Genomic DNA, 9,428 nt, shown 5'->3' on the forward strand with positions numbered 1-9,428 from the left:
TAGTGTCTTTGTGGAGTCTTTAGGGTTTTTTTATATAGAGAATCATGTCATCTGCAAATAGTAACAGTTTGACTTCTTCATTTCCTATTTGGATGCCCTTCATATATTTCTCTTGCCTGATTGCACTTGCTAGGACCTCCAATGTTATATTGAATAACAGTAGCAATAGTGGACAGCCTTGCCTTGTTCCTGATCTTAGAGAGAAGGTTTTTATTTTTTCACCATTAAGTATAATATCGGCTAAAGGTTTTTCATAGATGGCCTTTATTATGTTAAGTTGCTTTCTTTCTATACCAATTTTGTTAAGTGTTTTGATGATAATTGGATGCTGTATCTTATCCATTTTCTGCATCTAGTGATAGGATTATATGATTCTTCTTTTCAATTTATGTGGTGTATCACATTAATTGATTTGCATATGTAAAACCATTCCTATGCCTCTGGGATGAAGCTCACTCGATCGTGGTGTATAATCTTTTTAAAAATGTTGCTGTATTTGGTTTGCTAGTATCTTATTTAGGATTTTTGCATCTGTGTTCATGAGAGATATTGGTCTGTATTTTTCTTTTTTGGAGTCATCTTTACCAGGTTTTAGTATCAGGGTTATATTGGCCTCATAAAATGAGTTGAGATGTATTGACTCCCCTTGGATTTTTGGAAGAGTTTGAGGAAAATAGGTATTAAATCTTCTTTGAATGTTTGGTAGAATTCACTGGTGAAGCCATCTCGTCCTGGACTTTTACTTTTGGGGGAGGTTTTTGTTGACTGTTTCAATTTCCATACTGCTATTCGGTCTATTTAGATTTTCCAGTTCTTCTTGATTCATCTAGGAAGGTTGTATTTTTCTAAGTAGTGGTCCATTTTTTCTCAATTACTAAATTTGGTGTTATATACTTTTTCATAGTATTCTTGCATGATCCTTTGTATTTCTGAGATGTCAGTCATAATTTCCCCTTTCATCTCTGATTCTGTTTACTTGTGTCTCTTCTCTATTTTCTTTAGTGAGTCTAGCCCAAGGTTTGTCAATTTATTTACCTCTTCAAAGAACCAGCTGTTTGTTGTATTTATTTTTTCTATTTTTTTAATTTGTTTCTGCTCTATTTTGATAATTTCTTTTCTTCTGTTGACTTTAGGCTTCATTTCTTCTTTCTTTTCTAGTTTTTTTTTAACATGATGCATTAGGTTTATTTGGGTTCGTTCTTGATTTTGGAAATAGGCCTTTAATGATATGAACTTTCCTCTTATGACTGCTTTTGCCATGTCCCAAAAGTTTTGATATTTGTGCTATCATTATCATTCATTTCTATGTATCTCTTGATATCTCTTTTGATTTCTTCTGTGACCCAGTTTATTCTTGCATAGTAAGTTTTTTAATCTTCAAGTATTTGTAGTTCCTTCTGCTTTCTTACTGCAATTGATCTCTTGTTCCAAAGCCTTATGATCAGAGAATATGGTTAGTATAATTTCAACCCTTTTATGTTTGTTGAGGCTCTCTTTGTGTCCCAGTATGTGGTCAATTCTTGAGAATGTGCCATGAGCACTAAAGAATGTATAAGCAGCTGTTTTGGAATGGAAGGCTCTGTAATGTCAATTATGTCTAGTTGGTCTAATGCGTCATTTAAAGATGCTATTTCTTTAATGATTTTCTGTTTGGATGATCTGTCCATATCCAACTGTGGGGCATTTAGGTCCCCTACTACAATAGTGTTTTGGTCTGTTTCTCCCTTTAGTTCTGTTAGTAATTGCTTTACATATTTTACGGCTCCCTGATTGGAAGCATAGATATTAATAAGTATTATGTCTTCTTGGTGCATGATTCTCTTTATAATTATGAAGTGTTCCTCAGTATCTTTCTTTACTATTTTTATTTTGAAATTTATTTCGTCTTATACCAGTACCACTACTCCCTCTTTTCTATGAATGCCTTTTGCTTGAAATATCATTTTTCACCCTTTCACTTTGAGTCTATATTTGTCTTTGGAGCTGAGATGTGTCTCCTGGAGGCAGCATATGGTTGGGTTGTGTTTTTTGATCTATTCTGTGCCTTATTATTTGTGAGTTCAGTCCATTTACATTTAGGATGATTATTGAAATATGAGGTCTTCTTAGAGCCATTTTATCTTTTGCTTCTGGTAGATTGGTGTTTTCATTGCTTCCTTGTCCTTGTGTTTCTGTTTTCTTTATTTTGGTTGGCTTTGTTGGTTTTTCCTCTAGTTCTTCTTGTTATATGTTATATACTTCCCTTTTGAATCTTCTGCGTGCAGTTACCATTACAAATATGCAAAGGATAGTTTTATACATATACACACACACAAACACACACACACAGTCATCCCTTTTCTTCTGCATGTGTCTTATCTCTATTACTCTTTGCTAATTTGGAATATATATATTCGTCCATTTTCTTCTGTGTGTGCCTTATCTCCATTCACCTTTGTAAATTTGGATTTTTTATCCTCCCCTTTTCAGTCATTGTTATCTCAGTTTGTCTCTATGTATGCTGAATGTTCATTACTATCTTGCTATAGTAATTCTCTTCTTATTTAAGTGTATAATGCCCTGTTATCAGTAAGGGTTGCTCTCTTCTGCTTCTGTTTACCTGATTGTCAATTTACTCCTAATTATGTTTTTTTTTTTTTTTTTTTCATTTTGTTTTAGGGGAGCTGACCCCTTTCAGTATTTCCTGTAGTGCAGTCCTCGTAGTAGAGAATTCTCTCAATTTTTTTTATTTCTGGAAAGGCCTTAATTTCTCCTCATAGCTAAAGGAGAGCTTAGCTGGATACGTTATTCTAGAATGGTAGTTACTTTCATTTAAGAATTTAAATATTTGATTCCATTCCTTTCTGGCTTGTAAGGTTTGTGCTGGGAAGTCTGAGGATAATCTAATGGGTTTTCCTTTATAAGTTACCGTTTTCTTCTCCTTAATTGCCCTGAGGATTCTGACTTTGATGTTGATTTTTAATAATTTTAATGCAGTGTGTCTTGGTGAAGGTCTTTATGAAGGTTGAGATAATTGGGTGTTCTGTTGACTTCTTGAATTCCAAGATCCAGCTCATTCTTTAGATTTGGGAATTTCATCAACTATTTGTCTGAAAATGCTTTCTAGTCCCTGCTCCTTTACCTTGCCTTCGGTAATGCTCATTATTTTTCATTGCCTCTCCTGATGATATCAGCTAGTTCTTAATTTCTCTTTTATTATGTCTATTCTTCAGTTTCTCTCTTCCTTCTTCTGATTTATTTCTAGATTTCTGTGTTCAGTATCACTGATCCTTTCCTCTATTTGGTCGACTCTATTTCCTAAGCTTGCTATTTCATTTTTCAGCTTTTGCAGTGTGTTCTTCATCTCTAGAAGTTCTATTTGGTTCTTTTTGAGAGTCAGTCTCCTTGCTCTGCTCATCTAGGTGTTTTTTTCAATTCCTAAAATTGTTGATATGACTCGTTTTGGAATTCACTGAGTGTTTTCAGAATTACCATCCTGATTTCTCTGTCATTTAAGTTGCATATTTTTATGTATGTAAGCTTCTTATCTGGAGATTTTTTCTCTTTCTTTCTGAGATTCCTTGTCACCTTGGTTGTTCATGGTGTTTAATAGACTATTTCTCCACCTGGGCACTAATAGAAATGTATTCTGCTGTTATTCCAGAAAGAAGATTTATTATATAAAGGTCTCTCTTTAGCCTGTTGCAAAGAAGGCACTTTTCTTTTGGTTTCCAGTAGGTGGCATCTAAGCCTCTTAGATCCCTGCTTTATATAAAGCCTTAATATTGCCTTTTTATTTTCTTACAGATATTTACCCATGCTTGCTACCCACAGTCTCAGTTCCTGTCAATGTTAGGATCAGTTTCTGTAGCGTTTACTGAGATTCCCCTGGTTCTCCGTGATGTTCCGTCTCAGAGTATATGGGGGAGGGGTCTTCTGGGTTGGGAGTTTGGGGCTGCAGCTCAGCCTTGGTTTGGAAACCACAGCCAGTAAAAATCAATAATTGTTTCTTTGCTGTCTCACTTCTCTGCATTTTGCTCTTATGACTGGGCCCTGCTGCCTGCCACGAGGAGTTCACAGAACTCCCAGGCAGGGCTGTTCAGGGAAGTCGCCGCACCTCACCCCCTCTCCCTCCTCCTATAGGGTTCTCTGGTGGCTGCTGGAGGCAGCTTCTTTACTTCTCTCAGTTCACCACCTGATACCCAGGGTTCTTACCTTTGGTAGCTCTTATGCACAGATCCTACGCTCAGATGTGCTGGTGTGCAGTTTGGGTATTTATTGTTGAGTTTGAGACATTCAGCTTATTGTTGTTTCAAGGGGAGAAATCTGGGGATATCTCTCACTGTGCCATGTTTCCAAAATCTATCAATCCCATACGTTTATTTTTTCTTTGTTCAAGGCAACATATCAGAAAAAAATATCACTAAGCCACGCCAGAGAGTTTACTGCCTATGTTTTCTTTTGGGAGTTTTATGATTTGGGGTCTTACATTTAAGTGTTTAATTCATTTTGAGTTTATTTTTGTATATGGTGTAATAAAGTGGTTGTACTTTATTTTTTTTTTTTGCATGTATCTATCTCATTTTTCCATTGTATATTCTTGCCTTTATTCCATTGTATATTCTTGCTTTCTTTGTCATAGGTTAAATTCTCTGTATAAGCAAAAAAATTATTTGGGAGCTCTTTATTATATTGCGTAGATCTATATATCTGATTTTATCCCAATACCATGGTGATTATTGTAGGCTTTTAGTTTAATTTGATATCAAGTAGAGTAATACTTCCTACTTTTGTTCTTTCTTAAGATTGCTTTTTGGCTATTCAAACCTTTTGTGGTTCCATGTAGATTTTAAGATTAGTTCTAATACTGAGAAGAATACCATTGATATTTTAATAGAGATTGCATGGAATATTGCATTAAGTAGTAAAAACATTTTAATAATATTAATTGTTCCAACCCATGAGCAAGGTATATCTTTCCATTTATTTGTATCTTCTTCAATTTCTTTCTCCAATGTCTTATAGCTTTCGGAGTACAGGTCTTTCATCTCTTTGATTAAATGTATTTCTAGTTATTTTATGCCTTTTAATGCAAATGTAAATGAGATTATTTTCTTAATTTCCTCGTCTATTGTTCATTATCAGTGTATAAAAATGCAACAGATTTTTGTATATTGATTCCGTATTCTGCAATTTTATTGAATTTATTTATAATAATTTCTAAATAATTTTTGGTGGAGTCTTTAGGATTTTCTGTATATATCATGTCATCTGCAAATAATGAGAGTTTTACATCTTCCTTTCCAATGTTTTTTCTTATGTGACTGCTGTGGCTAGGACTTTTGTATGTTTGTTTTTAAGAATAGATATACTACTGTCACCATATATTTGATCCCCTTCGTGGAAGGAAATTTAACTTTGGGTGGTGAACACACAATGTAACATACATATGGTGTATTATTGAATTGCATACTTGAAACCTATATAATTTTATTAGTGCAGTCACCCCAATAAGTTTAATAAAATTATAATAATAATGGAGATAGTAGTGTATTATTAAGTCCAGAAAGCACTAATAAAATAAAGAATGGAAAACATAAAGATTTACAAAACAAAAGAAAAACAAAAAAATAAAGTCTTTGAAAGATAAGAGGAGATGAGATCCATTGCATGTGTGATTACTCAAGGTCAGGACAAAAAAGTCTATAGAACATTTATGAGATCAACAATGAAGTCAGGGAAGGATGTTGGTCGGAGGTCAATGGTGAGTTGCACTAACTCTCTTCCCTTTCTGAAAGATGGTTCTCTTAATGGACTTAATGAGTTCCTTGTTACGGAGACTGTAGATAATGGGGTTGACTAGCGGTGTTAATACAGAGTAGACTACAGCAAGTGTTCGATCAATGATCAGTGAATAGCTCTTCTTTAGCCACAGATACATGAAGATAATGCTCCCAAAGAAGATGAGGACCACAATGAGATGTGAGCTACATGTAGAAAAGGCTTTCTTTCTTCCTGCTGTTGTTTTCATTTTCAGTATGGTCCAAATGATTCTTCCATAAGAAACCATAATAAAGAGGAAGGTAATAATGATAATAAAGGCATTGATGGTAAAGTCCACCAGGACATTAGTGGTTGTGTCCTTGCAGGCCAGGGTCAGCAGAGGTGGAAAGTCACAGAAGATGTGTTTAATTTCATTGTAGCCACAGAAAGGGAGCTGGGAGACCATTATGACTTCAGTTCTTGCAGTTGTTAGACCACAAGTCCAACAACCAGCAGCCATCTTCATACAGTGTGTTGGGGTCATAATTGCAAGGTAGTGGAGGGGCCAGTAGATAGCCAGATATTGGTCATAGGCCATGGCTGTAAGAAGGTAGCATTCAGAGGCTCCTAGGGAGTGGAAGAAGTAGGTCTGAAGAAGGCATCCTGCAAAAGATATAGTCTTCTTCTCACTGAGAAGATTAGTTAGCATCTTGGAGATTATAGTGTCTGTATACCAGAGCTCAAGAAGGAGAGAATACTGATAAAGTGGTACATGGGTATGTGTAGGGCTACATTTAGTCATATGACTAAGAAGATGAGCATGTTGTCACAGATAGTGAATGGGTATGCCACCAACAACGGGACAAAAAGCCAGCCTGTGACGGTCCTCCTTCAGGGAAACCAAGGAACACAAATTCAACCAAGCTTGAATGATTGTGTTGTTTCATGAGAGGCTGAGATGGAGAAGGTAAGGAGAAAAAACTGAATTTAGGTGAATGCCGAATCTAACTCCAACCTTTATTTCTTTTTTGTTTTTAAATTTAAATTTAGCACTTTAATTACTATTGCTGCTGTTACTATTTTTTGTACTATCCTAAAAATAATAATAGCTGACTCTTATTAGCACTCACTAAGCATCAAGCATTTTTACAAGTGTTTTGCATTCAATAGTTTATTTATTTTTTACACAACAAATGAAATCTATTGCCATATCTATTTTAAAGATGATAAAGTTCAGGAATAGAGAAAATAGATTACAAAACTTTTCTATCTCAAATAAATACCATGTCACAGAAACAAAATTTGAACTTATATATGCTAACTCCATTCTGTTTATCTCTATACTATGTGGCCTTCTCCAAACATTCTATCGCCCCTCCCCAATCATAGTTTTTCTTTCAGTTAAATCTCAAAGAGTAAATTCTGTATATGAGATTAATGCAGCGGCAAGTCTTTTCTTATTTTTGAGTTCACTTATATACATGTGTCAGTAATAAGGAATATAGAATTCAACAAGGTGAAAGTTATGCTAGTAGGAGGCTTACAACATCCTAGGGAAGCAGACACATCAGTCAGTCATCTCAAGGTAGTCTGTGAAGTAAAGGGCACTGCAGACTGCTAAGGTAGGGGCTCATTTCTAGGATCAGAAGGACTGAAAAAGACTTCTTGGAGAGGAAGCTTCTGACCTGAATTTTCCCAGAAGAATAGGAGTTAGTTAAATAAAAGAAAAAGAAGCATTTCAGACAAAAGCACATGTGCAGACCCCAAGCTAAAAGCAGCCTGAATTAGGGCAACATATTCTCTTCTGTATAATAAGATAACTGAGAAAACTCATCCAGTGATTTGGGACCTTGTCCCAGAAGGCACAGGGAGCCACTGAGAAAAAAATATTATATAGACAAATCGCATGACCAGATTTAAATTTTAAAAATATCTCTGATATTTAACTATTTTAACCTCAAGCTCAGAGATGAAAGTGTGAATTTGCCTTGTTAATGTTTCTAATAGAAAAATTGTTATGGTGCGAACGATTCTAAGACCCACGGAACCAATTGAGATTAATTATGAGCCTTTATTAGCCGGCAGCGACTGACTCTCTACCACGCAGGGTTAGAGAAGATCAGCTCCGAGCTTCCAGAGGAGGCGGCTTAGAAAGCCTCCAACTAACTACATCCTTGAATAAGCGGATTACAAGAAGCAGCAGTTAGCCGGAAACGTTTTATACAAAGATAAATGTATCCGGGGAACTCAGATCAAACAGGGCCCGGCAGACAGTTTTATCATCTGCACCTTGGAATGTTGCACTGCTCCTGGGGCTGGCGCCAGTGAAAATCAGGTGGAATGGAACAAATGGCTTAGGTGACAGAGGCACATGGAAAGACATATAATCAGTGCTGTGATTTTACTGGCAAAAATAAATAAGAAAATCATATTCTGAATCTGATCACAAAACATTAGTTTTATGCAATTTCAATTTACGCATATTGTAAAAGTGGAAATTCTTCAGTTACAGGGGGGGGATATCTCCAGGCGCCCACCCCAGGAGAAGCACAACATTCCAAGGTGCAGATGATAAAACTGTCTGCTAGGCCCTGTTTGATCTGAGAAGTTCCCCAAATACATTTATCTTTGTACAAAACGTTAATGGCTAACTTCTGCTTCTTGTAATCTGCTTATTCAAGGATGTAGTAGGAGGCTTTATAAGCTGACTCCTCTGGAAGCTCGGTGCTGATCTCCTCTAACCCTGCGTGGTTGAGAGTCAGTCGCTGGCCGGCTAATAAAGGCTCATAATTCATCTCAATTGGCTCCGTGGGTCTCAGAATCATTCGCGCCACAACAATATCACCTCACTGTAACTGAATTTCCACTTTTACAAAATGAGTAGAGTGGTTAACACATTTGCTGAGAAAATATAGACTAAAAAACAAACATGATGAAGTAGCAATATGCATAAATCCTGCATTTCCAGAAAACCAACTACATAAATATAGGTTAGAAATATAACTGGCTTGGTAATATTTCATGGAAAAAAATATTGCACATTATCGTGTTCTTAAACACATTGTGAAGAAGATGCAAAAAAAAAAAAGAGAGAGAGAAGAAACCATCTCAACAAAAACATAAAAAATGTGACTTTAAATGTATAAAAATGGTTGCCAGTCTTAGTCATGCCATACCATGTGTAGATCACACTGCATTTGAAGAGGACTGTCCAAATTTTAGCCACCAAACTGACAAACTGCAGTCTCTCGTTTATTTTTGTAATCATAATGCTTAGCATAATGGCTGTCACTGTAAAGATATTCGATAAAAACTAATTGTGAGAGAGGTGAGGAGGCATCTGAAAGTAAAATTAGATGCAAAGGAAAGGGCTGCAGAAATAACCGACTCAGCTAGTTAAAACTGCTCTCTCTTCCCCTATTCTGCCCTATGATCTTCAGTTAACATGTTTTCCACAGCTGCATCCCCCACCTCAATGATTCTCCGGCCCCTTCCCTATCTCTGTAGCTGTATAGGAATGTCAAGACTGTGGAACTGTTTGCTGTGTTATAGCGAGAGCTCAGCCTTCGGATCAGGACCCCCCTGAGCGGCTCAGACATCAATGAATGCTGCTTGCTCCCTGTCTATAAGCCTAGGAGTGCCATCTCTTTGTTCAAGAATCCAATAAAGGTGCTGGTAAGACTAAG

General features: G+C 36.2%; 1 pseudogene; it reads right to left on the reverse strand.

The window, feature by feature from the left end:
- Positions 1-5,737: 5,737 nt before the first annotated feature.
- LOC102889817 lies at positions 5,738-6,689 on the reverse strand (annotated as a pseudogene).
- Between the last annotated feature and the right edge of the window lie 2,739 nt (positions 6,690-9,428).

Source organism: Pteropus alecto, unplaced genomic scaffold (genome assembly GCF_000325575.1).
Source record: "Pteropus alecto unplaced genomic scaffold, ASM32557v1 scaffold405, whole genome shotgun sequence".
Taxonomy (NCBI): domain Eukaryota; kingdom Metazoa; phylum Chordata; class Mammalia; order Chiroptera; family Pteropodidae; genus Pteropus; species Pteropus alecto.